General features: G+C 31.5%; 1 protein-coding gene across 1 annotated transcript in view; it reads left to right on the plus strand.

Moving 5' to 3' along the window:
- Positions 1–17,023, plus strand: part of LOC106679453 (CUGBP Elav-like family member 4) — a gene marked incomplete at its 3' end in the record, with an annotated part of 264,560 nt that overhangs the window by 33,058 nt on the left and 214,479 nt on the right. The window lies entirely within an intron of this gene.

Raw genomic sequence — 17,023 nt, forward strand, 5'->3', positions numbered from 1 at the left:
AATAATTATATGTATTTTTAATTAAAAATTAGTCGTCAATATTTCATATGGAATTTTTTTTTATTTAGTATATTTTCTCTGTTTGTAATTTTACCATTTTTATTATCTTTCGTGTGGCTGGTTTTTTTCATCATAGAGTAATAGTTATTTTTTCTCTATTTTTGTTTATATAGTCGTCATAGACAGATTAATAATTGGTATGTTTTTAAATAAGTCGAAGTAACCACTTAAAATAAGATTACTTGTAATAAAATAAAAAAAAAATAAAGTTGCCACTTGAACCCTAATCTTTTTTGACAGGAATTCAAATCTGAACAGACTGTGGAGAGAAGGATTGGGGGGGGGGGGGTTAAAAGGTGTAAAACTGACTGAGTACTAAAGTAGATTAATTCATTAAGGAGATAGACTCTGCTGTGGCAATGTTCAAGTTTACAATCCAATTAAACATCTTAGTGCTGAAGCGGGATGTTAATGAGTGTGTTGTTGGAAACAGCTGTTGTCTGACTCAGCGCGGGGCTGTATGTCGTCAACAATGGGGTCATTCACCCTTCCCTCCTTTTTAAGCCCCCTCCAACAGGAAAAACAGAGGGGGCACCCAAAACCCGACTCAAAGGGTTCCTTGTATAAATGAATAATGACCGTGACTCCCAAAAAGCCTGATTGAGCCCTGACAGAGAAGTCCTCGCAACTGTTAATTTTTTTTTTCTCTCCTTCAACCAACAATCCGCTAAAAGGGGGAAAACACCATTTGTCCAGTCTAATCTGTTTTTTTAACCCAGTTCTACTCTCGAGGGAGTAGGGGAAAAATGTCTTTACGAAAGGATTTCTCTCGTGTAGCTTTTTTTTTTTTTTTTTTTTCCGTATCACGATATACAAAGGGGACTCGTTTCCTTTGAATGACTTTTTTCCTTATTTCAAAAAGTTAAAGCCTAAATTTAGTTGTTACGTTTTGCATGTTATTCATGTATCGCTGAAAGTAGGGAAAACATTATAATCCAAAATGAAAGGAAGGATAACAATTATTACACATAATCTGTTTCTGCTTTTATTATCTTAAAATAGCTTTTATAATTTATATATTTTGACATAAAATATTATTCAGAACCTGACCCCTCCAATACGAAACTTAGATGGGTCCTGTACCCTAAATACACCGTTTTTCAACCAACGGTTAAACAAGATGTTGTGGTCAGCATTTACTGGTTAGTGCCAGGGTTATCCCCACTCCAACAATTGAAGGGTTTTGTGGAGGGGTCACCGATTTTTTTTTTCATTCGCCATGTGTTCCTCCTTTGGTCCTTTTGATTTATGAAAAAAGTATGATAGTTTTAAAATGATTTTTTTTTTAATATTATTACTCTGCTTCTCCAAAAATTATGTATACTTTTTTTTACGTATAATAAGAAAATAATATACTCTAGCGAATTGAATGAGCTTAGGTCAATGAAAAACATGTTGCTTTTAGTAAAGTAGGTCAAATAATTTGTTCAAGTAAAAAACAAGTTCATATTTCTGCGTCAAAAAAAACCCCTCTAAAAATGCCAATTTTAAAAGAAATCAAGAATTTGTTTTAGTCCAAAAATTTCCATGTGATTAATTTTTTTTAGCAAAATTTTTAAAAATCTTTTGTAGCATCCAATCAATTCAATAGATCACCTTGCTTTAATACTAGATCATCGTGGTTTAAAGGATTTTTTTTTTTAATATTTTTTCCCCTACGCCGCAGGGTCAAGGCTCTTCCGCTAAAAGGGTTCTTGCAGCCCAATAAAGCGTTAAAAACTTTTGCCACTTGTTCTTACCGTCATTGAGGCGAGGGCAGTCATATAGGTGGTAGGATGTCATGTCTGACTCGAAGCAAAACGAGTACCGAGAATCATCTTTTAGTAATCATGACCAGTTAGTTATAGCTGTCATGCTCTAAAAGCGGGAACCGATACGTGGCGTGGAAGGTGAGGTGGTATGCGAGGGAAGCCATTGCTTTCCTTCTACAGACTCATGATACATTTGTTGCAGCTATTTCTCAAAGACGCATTAATGAGAGTTTTAGCCGCAGCAAACTAGTTAGTGCGTGAGGCATGAGTATCTGAGATCCTCCTTTGGCTAACGGAAAATTCATTATGTAACTTGCCATTTAACAGTTTCTTGATGACTATTTTATCTCATGTTAGTCTAGTGGTAAAAATATTAATCAAAAAATCAACTAAACCTGTTTTGGAATTCCAAATTTTATTTAGTAGTAGTTGAGTTAGTAGAGTGAGAATTGTGCTCTTTGGTATATTTTAATATAAAACAATAACAGTTCTAAGTCCTGTAATTCTATATCTGAAATACTGTAAAGTGAATGGACTATGGTACTTTTTAAAATGTTTTTTATTCCTAAACTTAATATTCGTTTGCACTATTGAAATTATTTTTCCTTTAATTTTGAACCATCAGTCTTCACTTTCTTCACTGAACAAAAGATATAAGTGTTATTGTACCATCACCACCCTCCTCAGAGGTTTCAGAGGTTTTCAGGACGTAGAAAAAAAATTACTAATCAAGGAAATGTTGGTAATTGGATTTCTCAGTTTAAATAGGCTTTTTTAAATACCTTTCATCGAATTAATTGTCTGTGCCATTAAAGAAAACAATAATAGGGTACATAAAAGATATTGTTTTGGAGGAACAAATTCACTCGCTTTCTTGGACTTAATTGAACAGCTTCTTCTATTCAATGTTGAAGTCTCTTTTGGTCTCTATAATTCCTCTTGGAACTTCCTCCTAATTACTATCCGGTTAAAAGTGTGAAAACTTGGTCAATTTTAGAAAACATGTTTGTACCATAATCACCCCCATGGTAAAAATGGTACACAGTTGGTGTACTCACCCCTATAAAATGTACGTCCTGGTATTTAATTAATGTAAAATCGTGGAATTACATTAAATACTATTAATAACGAACAAAAAAATCAGAACATTCCACTAACCAATAGGACTCAGCTACAGAGGTTTGGAAGATTATTTCGAATATTATATTCTTGCCAAGTTACAAATAGAATCCCACACGATCGGGAAAAAGAAATGTTACGAATATGACTATTGGTACTGCTAGGGCAACCTTTAAGGAAACTCATAAAATCTTCAGCATTTGTCTGGCCCCTTTTCCATGCTTGCCAGAACATTTCAAACTTGAAAAAAGATGTTTTATCATAGTCACCCCATTTTATAGTGTATAATAATTTTTAAAATACATGCAATTAAATGCTATCAGGCTATTAAATGCGGTAAACCCTACAAAAGGAGGGAAAAAATATCGTTTTAATATTTCTGTAATACTAATTAAACAAAGGAGACTTTTAAATCATATGTTCTATTAACATCCAGTTTAACTTAAATCGAATCGTTCATTTAATATATGTGAGGAATTCAATTACTGCAAATTATTTGCATTGCAATCTGGAATTTCATTCATAATTATAGTAGGTACATAGGTATGACGAAATTAGTATAGGCATGAATGTATTTGAAGTTTGTTGTTCTGTATTAATCCCAACCACAAAATCTTGAGCTATTGGTTGGTATAGTGGCATCTCCCTCCAGTAATACCAGTTTGGTTTACCATTGGGAATTATATACAATTCTATTGTAACCTAAGCATTTTCAATCAACCTCTCGTCTAAATTAATATTAGCCGTACCCCGCATTGCATTCCATTCAGAAGGCATCGTTTATATGCATCGATTTGTAATTAGTCTATATAGTTTCATGAACATATTACGATATACCCTGAAATGTATTGGATGCACATTTCACTGTGTTTAATATCTCTTTCGGAATGTTGTTAATTAGGGTTATTGTTGCAATGAAGAGCATTTATGAAATTCTCTCTCTTACGCTATTTCACTTGATATCTGTATTATATACCAATATAATACTACCAATATAAGACCACTTTTGAAATAACCGAATTCCAACATTTTATCAATAATCTGTTGCGGTGCGCGTATAACAAAACTTCACTTACTAACCTTCTCATTTCTCCAAGTTTTGAGTAGGTCAGTGAGTTGGTGTTGATGTTATCAGTATTTTTCGAAAAAAAATCTTAATACCCAGAGAAAACTATAATTATGAACATAAAATTTTTATTTTTCTGTTGCTATAAATTAAATCTGTTCCGCTAAACCCAGGGGTGCAGTACTTTGTAAGGAAGCACAACAGTGTAACAACAAGACCAGCAGTTGTGCAAGGAGGTGATTTGGTCAGAATCACGGTCGACCGCCAGATTTTTACCCAATTAAGGGCACCCACTTTAGGAATTCCTAAATAAAAAAAATGCAAAATTTCCCAGACAATACCCACCTTATTTGTGTAAATTAAGTCTAGTACAATTTTTGGTTACAAACAGACGTACAGACTAGTTTTTAGGACTCATGGGACCTCAAAACCTACCAATTTTTTCCTGTACTTGGTTTACCTCGTGAAGCGGTCGTCTGTGGTACACCATTTTTTAAAATAAATTTAAAAGTCAATAAACCAGTTTTGGAATTCTACACTTTATTTAGTGGTAGTTGAGTGAAATTTGTGCGGTTTGGTATATTTTAATATAAAAAAATTTCAATTATGGCTATGGTACTTTTTTAATGCTTTTTATTCCTAAACTTAATATACGTTTGCATTATTGAAATTATTTTTCCTTTAATTTTGAACCATCAGCCTTCACTTTCTTCACTGAACAAAAGATATAAGTGTTATTGTACCATCACCACCCTCCTCAGAGGTTTCAGAGGTTTTCAGGACGTAGAAAAAAAATTTCTAATCAAGTAATAATGATTTTTTCCTTTAATTTTGAACTATCACTTTCATCACTGAACAAAAAAAAAATGTTCTTATAATATCAAGGGAGATATACCATTTTTTCTCTACTCGTTTTATCATGGATTCCAACAATATAAATGTTTTTGTACCAATGTCACCCGTCGTTAATGGAAAAAAAAAGTCTGAATTTTTCTCCATTAGTTCTTCATAAAATTCTCTAATATTTTGTATTTATACATTGTATGTTTATCGCTAGCAATGAGAATGTTTATTTGTATTTTTCAAATGAACCAAATCAAAGGTAATTTACAGAGAGAAATTTTTGAAAATTCAGCATTTAAGCCCTGTTAGTCTATTTAAATGAGGATAAACCCTACTTGATATTATGTATCACTTAATTGCTTATTAATTTAACGAGTTTACTCATACCAAGCCGTTTTTCATAAAATAAAAATATGTGAAAATCGTGAATTCCCTATCAGTCGAGATTAGCGAAAAAGTTAAAAAAAAAAATATCCCAGGTAATATACCTACCTTAAATGTATAAATTAGGTTTTGCAATTTTTTTTTTGTAGGCTTTTCTTCACACTCAGAACATTTTTTGGAGAGTAATAACTAATTTCCAAAAGAAAAAGTATTTACCCGAATCTGTATAACATACATTAAATTTTGTTCCTCATCGTTCTAAAATATAAAATATGACAATCATTAAATGACTATCCTAGATATATGAGTCATGGTGGCATGACAGGGATGAGGTATAACCCAGCTATTAGCACCTCATCTCTGTATTATTAGAATTAATCCATGTGATTAACAACCCATTCCTTGATTATATTATAGATGATCACGAAAGGATACCGTAAACTCTTTTAGATATTGCGGCCAGTATGATTCACCTCTTTTAAAACGTCAGAAAATAAAATTTAAAAAATTCTGTATTAAAAATATTTAAAGCAAGAGGTATAATGACGGGAGTTTTTTCATAGCATACAAATATAATAGATTCACACCGTTATATATCATTACTATATTAAATATTTTAATTTATATAAATTATTGCTTTATTAATTAATTCACCACGACTAAAAACTACGGATATATGGATATATAGTTAGGAGGTAGTGTAGGCTTTCGATCGTTTTGCCTGTTACAAGAGAAAGTTAATGTTTTACGCAAAATGTTAATAACATTTAAATTGAACGCTGAAAATTACAAGAACAAAAAAAAATATGTGGAAATGTATTTTTGCCGATCTAATCGAGTTTTAAGATAAATAAATCTAGTGCGGTTTATAAAACTATAATTTTTTTTTATTTTTCTCTTGTTATAAAATTCGTACTTTAGGGTTTCTCGAGATAGGGATAACAAATATATATTTTGTTCCTCCCAATAGTAGAACAGTTTAACGAAAGATAGTGCTAGAGACGGGGAGAAAAATAGGCAGTTATTTCACCCAATTTTTTTTATTATTTTAATGAAAACTTGGTGTAATTACTAGTCTAAATTGATGAGTCTGCCAAGTACAGATAGGGGGGAATAAAAAATGGTGACTTATTCAAAACGTTAAAAATAAAATTTCATTCGGAGCTCTATATTTTTATAAGTATCTACAACACTAGAAAACCTAAGAGAGCATCATTTAAAGGAGAGTAAATTGTCTAAAATATGAGCCCTAATAGAGTTATTTACGTTCAATAGTTTCGGAGATATAGATTTTTATAAAACAACATTTAATAAACAAATGTACTAAAAAATCTAAAATTAATTATTAACTATATATAAATTATTTTCATTCGAATTTTAGATCATTGAGGTATTTATTTTTTTACATTCACTAAAAGGCTATACAATGATTAAATGTCTCCTAGTTCTGTGATACACAAAATAAGTTAACCACAATTTTTTTTTTGTACATATACAACTTTATTTAGATAAAAATACATCAAGTAAATGTGATGTTAGTTCCAATAACTAACAAACATTCATAGCATTTCTACATTAGAAGGTTTTGAGGCCATCTTATTTTCTGGCATCTCGAGGAAACCTCAGGAAGTAGAGGAAGCAAGGTTTGGCTTTGTGTGGTTAGGAAGTTTATAATGGAATGATTGCTATCTGGTTCGGGTTAGATCGGTCACATATGGAACATAAAGGTTTTTTTGTATGATTTGATTTGTGACGAAGTAAGTAGCATTGAGGTTTTTACGAAGGATTTTGGATTGTAATGATTGGGTACGAGAGGAATTCGAAGGTTTAGTGGAGCCCCAAAGCTCAACTCAATAGCCTTTATTATAGTTATGTAGATCAGTGTTTGTCTAATAAAGTAAGTAATATCCCACGAAATATGTCCGTTAACAAAAGTTTCACTTTATCATTATTTTATAATATATAATTATTTATAAATAGTTCGAGTTTTATTTGAATTGATAACTCAAAATATTCAGAGAGAAATTTGTAAAGATTGATAAAAATTCAAAGTTAAAAATTAGGTTAGATGAGCTAAAGGGAACCATCTGTCCAGGAATAGGAGTCGTTTGTAGCTGCATGGCATGAAAAGATGTTTACGGAGACAGCCCTTTTGTAAATATTTACTTAAGAATGTGAAGTTTGTCCTAACAGGCTCCCCTTCTTCATGTCAAATAAACGTTGACGGGGTATATTTAGCCAACACCCCGGAAAATAGCGAAATGGAGTAACTGTTGTGATGAGAGCAATTTGTGTGCCCATTAACGTTACCCAATCCTTCAAATCATCATCGCTTTTATATCAGTCCAGCCTTATCGTACTGTTTTTTACCTAAACCACTGGCATTATTAATTATCAATCTACCCAATCTGAGTAAACTATTTGTATATTTTTTTTGTTATTTATTGGTGTTGATGAAATCATCGTTTATTACTAATTATAATAATAAAAAGGATAAAAACCTCAACTGGAGAAATGAAATATAAGATTCTAAACACAAAGTCTATTTTTTTTTTTTTATAGAACTGTAAATATCGAACCAGCCGAAGTCACTCAATAGTCCGAACAATGAGTTAAGTAAAAAAAAAAATTTTTTTTTCAAACTATAATAAGTTTGATTTAGTGATAATCAATAAAAGAAAAACTAACCTTGTTTGTTTACACTAAGAATTCAATAACCAGTCAAAACCTACAACAAAAAGGCATGTTTGTATTTTATCTTCTTATGTGTTTATCAATAGAGAATTAAACTTTCTGTTGAAATAGTATGTAACTATTAAAATAAACAATTTATCGGATTGTTGATTAAATTGCTTTGTTATGATAAATGTGTTTAAGAGAGGAAAAAAATAGTACAGGATTGTACAATATGCCTGTTCGTTACAAAATGAAAACAAGCTAAAAACAAACATTTTTTTTTTTGTGTGACCTTATTATTATATGCGTATAATACATTACAGGCAATGCTATATGTATGTAAGTATGTCATTACCTGTAATATGTATAAAGACAGTTCCAGTCAACAAAAATACTCGCCTGAGAGTATTAATTCAATGGCAATGGAAAAGATATGAAAAATACTTTATATGAAACAATATTAATAATTATAATCATAAAACTTTAAAATTTATGTTCACAAAATCCTTCTCGGCCGGACTCGCCCCACTAAGACCCCTAGGGAGTGACGGTCCTATATTACTTTTAAAATATTTGCTTAAAACGGAAAGAGGAGCCTATAAGATAGTTAAATCGAGCTATATTTAAAAAAGCACATGCAATTATAAATGGCATGAAATAATTTATTTCTAATGATTAAAAATACAGTGATAATATTGTGTTATACAGTGTAAATTGAATGAAATTAGAATTAGTGATATAGTGTATACAAATAGGCAATTGACTTTTGATTTTAATAAGGGCAGAATTGCATGTATCCTTTTAATGACATTGTTAATAGGATATCCTCGAGATTGGCCGGTATGGCCAAAACGTAGGAGTTATTAGAAAATAAATTTAATAATACTTTAACTGGAAGAGTCTTATGGAATTAAAATGGATTTAGTGAATGACACAATTTCTTCCTTATTAAACTACAATAGTTTATTTCATATCATCAGCAACGTTTCGGGAGATTTCCCCCATCTTCAGGCTGTTGATAACAAAAAACCTATATATGACATATAATTTTCTCCTATTTGTCATACTTGCTAATATATTATTATATTAATGTCATTTATTGAGTAAAACTTGCTAATGGTCATACATTATAGGAGAATAATTACCTTTCTGAAGGTTAGAAAATAAACATGTTGAGTCAATATGGGTGTTTTTGTTATAAATGATGAACAAACTGGTCTCAAACTAGAAATAAAATTACCATCTATTTGCTTCTTTTTCGACTATTACAGCACTTACCAGACAAATGGTGTAAACTTACCATCTATTACAAAAGACTGATCTACAACAATATGATAAGGCATAACTGGACTTGTGGAGTTGAGGTTTGGGGCTCTACTAAACCATCGAATTCCTGTCGTATTCAATCCTTACAATCCAAAACCATTTGTAAAATCTATAATGCTCCTTACTTTGTCAGGACCTCAATTTTCTACATGTTGCCGATTTGGCCAGGACCATACTGATACTGACATAATTTATTTTGACAGACTGTAAGATAGACTAGATTTAGTATTATACTAAATTAATATATCTTTCATATTATATTGACATATCGCTTAAATAAGATATCTATGATTTGAATTGTACAAATCAAGCAGATTAGCTAGTTACAAATCCATAATATCCTGTTAAGTTGGAAGTATAGTAAGGATATGGCTCATCAATATTGTGTTTTACAAAAATTCTTTTTATTATTATTACTTATTCTCTTCATGATCTCGAACCAGAACAGACAGATCTCTACTCTCCTTTTATTTCTAGCGAGAAATGACACCCCTCTGCTTCCCCCAGTAGGAATGAATATTAGCAGGGTAATTAAAAATCCCAGAGTGGAACAGAAGCCGCGACGGGGAATGTAATTCGATCTACATAATAAAACCCGGAACGGGGAGGCCTCAGCGGGTTCGTTGAGGGCAGATATTAAAAATGTTGCCGTCCCTCGCTTTTTACGGCGTATAATCCGGGTCCCTTTACTGCCCTTAAAAATAAGGACCTCAATAACTGTTTTATAGCCGGAGCTGTGTCCTCGCCTGCAATTAATAGTGCCATAAAGCCCGGCCCGGGGGTCGCTGTAAGAGTTAATAAAACCGAGAAGGGCCGGAACACTTGATACCTGTCTCACCTGCGCTTATTTTCATGTCACTACCTCCGACAAATATCTCATGTATTGCCTCCTTTAAGAGGAATCAACAACTTATTTCATATTTATATTTAAGCCCCACGTTTGAATTTTTATTTATTTTTCAACATCATCTCTAATAATCAAACAGCTATTTTATAAATTAACACCTCATGGATGACAAGCACCGAGGTGTACATAGTTAAATTAATCAAATCATGAAAGATTAATGACATTTTTTCGTGATTGAGCTCACAGTAAAACCTATGGCCTACATCCGTACCTACCATGATCCGTGAATCTTGGCCTAGTCATCATCGGTTAGGATATACTCTTATGCTATAATATTTGATCTCCTTACCTCTGCACCTTTTTTTATCTGATGCCAAAAAGGACAAAGATGAAATATAAGTAGTATTTATCTTGGACACAGAGATAGTACGTCTATTCTTTTGTCTCTGCTAGCCTTTTCTGATAACATTCTCTTTGATGTCTGTGAAAAATTAAACAAGTTGAATTAATATGGAAATCAATTCCAAGAAAATGAAATTTAAGCACACTGGCAGTAAACTTCGCAGATTTATGAATGGTGTACTCTGATATTTTGAAGCGGTAGAAATTTTTAAATACTTTCTTATCTCAAACATCAGGGGTTCATCAGGGCTAAAAAAAATACAAAATACAACTAAGAACATTGCAAAAGTAAGGTAAGGTAGGATCATATTATGTAAAAATTAAGTGATAAGAAAACTATATATAAATAAAAGGAAGGAAGACATAAAATAGTATTAATATAATATAAACATGAATAAACAATGATAAGAATAAAAAATTGTAACAATCATAAGAATGAAAATTAAAAATTACGTAATATATACAGTTAAACAAGTACAGGAGAGATATATAAACAAAAGAAAAAAAAGACGAAGAATGATGAATAATAAACTTAATTTTTGGTTGGAGCTTAAAAATGGTTGGACAAGGCCTGTATACAACCCTAATCCTAACTCCCCATGTAAATAAACCTCAATAATGTCTATATGAAGCATCATAGAGATAATAAAGCAGTATCTTTCTAGTAAGCGTGCGGTTTATTTCTGTTCCCTCTTTTCCTTTTTCTTCAAACCTTTCAGTGCAAGTGCTCGTAAGTTATATATATATTCTTTCGTTTTAGTAATATCTTGATGCAGTAACCACATTTATTATTTTTTAAGACAATTTTTTTTTTTTGATAAATCAGCCGTTTGTACGAGTTAAAACCAATATAATGGTCAAACAAATGTTTTATTCACTGAATCAAACTCGATTGCTTACTCTCTTGGTGCTAACTGGAATTTTAGGGATTTGGATGATAAATGTTGCATTCTAATCCTCTTGAATATTTTATTGGCTAAATCAAATAATTAATGTGGCGTTTATAATTTTTCCTGAAATATAATAATAATTATGTACGTAACTAAAAATTGTCATGGCATAAAAGTGATTTAACTGTTCCTTTGAAAATATAAATTTCTTTTTTAAAACAGTTGAATTTAAAAAAAAAATGGTTTAAATTTGTATTTAAATGTAGTAATTAGTAGTTAATATCAACTATTTTTATATTTATTAGAAACATTAACATTTGTTTAAGTATATCGATTTTATAAATGTATCGGTCAAAACTATTTTATGACAAATTGCAGATGCAAAGCGTTGAGGAGAGAGAGATATTACTCCGCAACCGGAAGCCGCTCTGGTAAAAAAAAAAATGATCCATGACAAAGTTGCAAATTGATTTGTTTCTCGGAGCGTTGTTGTCCTAAAGACTTGCCTTTGAAAAGAAGCCAAACGGTAGCGGCCATTACTCACGGGCTGACACCCTCGGCCATCAGTCAGGGTCACAATTATAGCAGCATAAATCTTCATCCTACCCCAAATACAATGCTCACGCAAATCTCATCATTCAATCGCTTGAATTACTTCTGTTCTCCCTGAACTGGAATTTTAGGTATTTAGATGATTAATGTGACAAAGCCTTCTTGTTCATATTGACGGTCTTAACTTATGCACATTATTGTCACCTCAATCAGATCATTGACATTGTACGGGGGTCATTACTTTAATAGGATTTTAAAAAGGTTAAAGATGTTTCATAATACTTACCTTCCCTTTCTATCATCCATAAAAGAACGAACTGATTTTATTGAGCTATATTTCCATAAAAGAAAGTACAGAATGATGAACAACTCAGATGAATAGAAGATTTTTTTCATACCACCATCCAAAGCGCGGAAAACATCAAGGCCGTAAAATTTCTAACAGGATACATCAATCGTTATCTGCTCTTGTAAGTAATCCAAAGTTGTGACGAAACATAAATATTATCCTTAACGTATCCACACAGAATGAAGTCGTAAGAACTGAGCTCCAGGGATCAAGTCAATAGGGCACAATCCTACTAATCACTCTAGCAACCAACTTAGCACTAACTGGCACAGTTGCATTCATTGATGCTCACAAAGTCCATTGCAGTGGTTCTCTTTGTTACATGAAAATGATGTCACGCGAGTTCATTTGAAGATAAGGTAAGAATCAGATTCTCTCTGGAAGTAAAGAACAGAAGTTACTGGTAGTAGCTATTCAAATCTTTACGTCGAAGCAGATTTGTAAATCGCCTCTTTGTAATAGTATGCGGTCCTGATAAATTGATTTTATACTGCAACATAAAGCGTTGAAATATGTTCACTATTTTTGAAAAAAACAAACTTCGGCCATGAGTTCTACAATCCTTATTGGATCACAATGCAATCCAGTATCTTATTCCTTATAGCTTAATTAGATACAAAGATCTGCTAATGGCTGATTCCCAACACCTTCACTTTTTCTTCATTTTCACCGGTACACCTCAGAGGTTCGGGACCTTTTAATTAGATTAATTCTTGAAGTACCACCAAAGAGTTGTTCCTTCCCAAGATTTTCAAGTGTATATGAAACATACAACATATTTACTTATTGTATTTAATATTTGTACAGTTGTAATTAACATTAAACAAATAAATAAATAAAAATCCGGTTATGGATAATAATTATTTATTCAGTTATTGTAACTGTGAGTCGGTGGATTAGGTTTTAGCCTCTAAAAAGTGTTTACACTTAAACGGGGGAAAGCTTGGTGATTAAGTGTGATCTTGAACAAATCATCTTGAACTACTTTAGTTCAAGATACAGTACTTGCTAACTAAGTACTGAACCCCTTACCCTTCATAAGTTGTAGCGATACAAATTTCAATTATAATTACTATTTTGTAGCGACCAAAACATTGAAAATCCTAAATATCTTCGTCCTGTCTTATTTTTGCTCTATATGCATATTTTAGCTAAACAATTTTTAGAGGATGAAGTATTTAGAGGACTTTATACATCCGTCATGTAAGCATTGGCACATAGACATGTATATATTTTAAAAACGGATTCAGTTCCCACGGGTTTGAAAAGCACTTTTTCACTGAATTCACTTGTAGTCATAACCCTGATGCATCTAGTAGTAAGTTCAATTCTTGTGGCAACCTGGTCACTGTAGCATCAATGTTAATGCATTTGCTAATGTCATGGAAAAAAAAATGACGGTAGGTATTGTAGTAACTGCTGCATTCACAAAATAAAAATGATTTATTGTATCAGAGAGAAGGTACTCTAAAAATGTTCACTTATTTTTTTTTTAATGAAGGGACAATAAATTTAAAATTATTGAAGCATCTTGTGTCTCTAGTCGAGAAAACTTAAAGTTAACAAGATTAGAAGATGTGGTGGATCCTTATATATGGTAATATATGGTGGTGGATCAACATATATTACCATCAGGATAGGACACTCAGGAGTGATACATTTGTACCTTATGAAAAGAGGAACACCATCGAAATTTATATCTTGTGGGGTACCTTTAACAGGACTGCACGTCCTGAGTGAGTGCTGTGCCTACGGTAATGAGCGGGAGAAGGTTGGACAGGGGACCAATGTAGGAGAAATATTAAAAAATAGTGAGAATAGGCACCAGAAAATTAGAAAATTTCCTCAATGGCTGAAAAGCCCAAAATTATTGGGTAAATTAATAATTCGGATCTGATAATAAATAAATCCAATAGGAAAAATCTAAGAATTTTTTTTATGTATTGGGACTTAGACTTCTCTAATTTTTCAGTATCATTAAACGTAATAAAATAAATTTATTATTAAAAACAAAATTAAGTTGTTAATTATAGACAGATTTTTAACTAAAATTTTCAAGTTAACTAGCCAGAGGATCAGGTGAGTCCCTGGAAATTGTTGGAAAATTGATATGTCGAGGGTCTGTCGTGGGGTATTGTCTCGTGATTAATAGATCCAGAACAAAATGGATCGGTGGTACAATGCTAGTGATGTGGCACATCTGGTCGTCTCTATCCTTCATCTCTCTTCTAGTTAGGCTTTTCCTTTCTCCCTCTGCGTCCTCCTCGTCTCTACCTTCATCCCTCGTCGCATCTCCACACTACCAAGTACCACAAGCAAAATAATAACACTCCTGTTAAAGAGCTAAGGACCTGCTGCCAAATCTGCTTTTGATTCATCATGACTATCCCTACAGAATAATACGAAAATAATATTCTTTTCTGTCCTTTAACATATCATAAACTTATTTAAATAGTTATTATGTATATTACATGAAAATTTATATTTTATAATTTAACATTAAGTAGGACTAAATCTGGACAAACGACTGACATGGAATCCTCATACAAGACTTAAAAAACAGGAAACTGCTCGTCGATTCCGACTATTACAAAATTTACTAGAAAAACGGTCCAAACTTCCAATCCATTACAAAAGACTGATCTACATGACTATTATAAGGCCTATCTGGGCATACGGAATTGAGCTATGGGGCTCCACTAAACCATCTAATTCCTCTCGAATCCAATCCTTACAGTCCAAAATCCTTAATGCTCCTTACGTTGTTACAAATCAAATCATTCGTCAGGACCTCAATGTCCCCTATATTGCCGATTTGGCCAGAACCAGATTCCAATCCTTCCATAATAAACTTCCCAACCACCCAAACCAACTCGTTTCTTACCTTCACTACCTAATACTCCTCCTAGTCGTCTGAAAAGAAGATGGCCTATAGATATTCTCCTTTAGAAATGTTTTTGGAGTTCTATCAATGGGAAGATTCTCCACATGTTTGTATCATGTCAAAATATCACTTACAGCAAATTTATTTTTTGTGTATATATGTATAAAGTTGTAAATAACAATAAATAACAAAAAAACATTAAGTAATTATGCATTATGTTCATTCTCAATTTACTTATCAAATTAGAGAATGCAAGTAAGATATATTTAAGTTGAATTAAAAATGTTCCGAAATTTCTTTGGTAACTATACTGACACTCGGTTCTCGCACTTTTTTTCAGTCCTTAAGTTTTTAGTACAAGAAAAAAATCAGTTATTTCACCCAATTTTTTTATTCCTGTAATGAAAACTATGTACAAATACTAGTCAAAATAGATGAGTCTGCCAATTGTAGGTAGGGGGAATAAAAAATGACGGCTGTTTCATAAAGTTAAAATAATTTAATTTTTCATTCGGAGCTCTATAACTTTAAAACTACCAACAACATTTAAAAATATAAGAGAACAGCAATTAAAGAAAAGTAAATTTGCTAAAATATGAGCTGTGATAGTGCTATTTACGTTCAACATTTCCCAAGATTCAGCTTTTTAAAAAGCAATATTTCATACAAAATGTACTGAAAGATCAGTAGTTACTAAATTTATTTTGAAAAATCTATATCTCAAAAACCATTTGACGTATAGATACCCTTTAGAACTCAAATTAAAGCTATTTTAATCTACTATAAAGTAGTTTATGACGTATATCTTCCTAGGAGTAGTAATTTTCATGATATTCAATAAAATATGTTCTCAAAATGTGAATTTCAAGTTGTTCGGACAAAATCTTTGATTTTTAAAAATCTCTGGAATTATAAGACGTACATATGTCTGCTAGCACTCTAATTAAAGCTATTTAAATGTTGTAAAAACTAGTTTATTACGTTTATCGTCGCAGGAGTAGTAGGTTTTATGACATTTGCATGTGGATATAAATTTTTAGCTAAATGAAATTTTGTCCAAACAACTACAAATCAATTTATTTTAGCAAATATCATGGAAATGACTACTCTTACAAAGATAAACGTCATAAATTACTTTATAGTCCATTAAACTACCTTTAATTTGAGTGCAAATAGACATATATATGTTATAATCATAATAATAAGTAATGCATCTGTACGAATGGTTTTTGAGTTATAGATTTCTCAAAATAAATTCGCTATCTTCTGATTTTTCAGTGCATGTTATATAAAATGTTGTTTTTGAAAAAGCTATATCTCGGGATCTATTGAAAGTAAATAGCTCTATCAGAGTTCACATTTCAGAACTTTTACTCTCCTTTAAATTATGTTCTCTTAGGTTTTCCAGTGTTTTAGTAGTTTTAAAAATAAAGAGCTCCGAATGAAAAAATGTATATATTTTTTAAATTTTAATACAGCCATAATTTTTTATTCCCCATTTATTATTAGTATACACTATCATTTGTATAGATATTATTTTGATGACATTGACAAACATTATGATTGAATAAATGAGCAGAGGAAGTAGCTATGTAACATTTTTTGAATGTTTAGTGTGCATGAAGAGAGTATGTGCCGATCATGCTATGTTCACTTCAAAACATAAGAAGCTCCCCCCCCAAAAAAAACTGAACTTTGTTTTCTTATAATTTATTATTTGTAACATAACCCATTCATCCACTTACCTTTTAGATTATTCAATTTTAACAAATATAAAATATTTTAAATTGTATTCTAACAGATATTTTGGCAATCATGAGATAGCTTTTAAATATCTATACTTGTTCTATATTTATTTTTTATAATATTTATTA

This window comes from Halyomorpha halys, unplaced genomic scaffold, assembly GCF_000696795.3.
Source record: "Halyomorpha halys isolate HHAL.00 unplaced genomic scaffold, Hhal_1.1 Scaffold205.1, whole genome shotgun sequence".
NCBI lineage: Eukaryota > Metazoa > Arthropoda > Insecta > Hemiptera > Pentatomidae > Halyomorpha > Halyomorpha halys.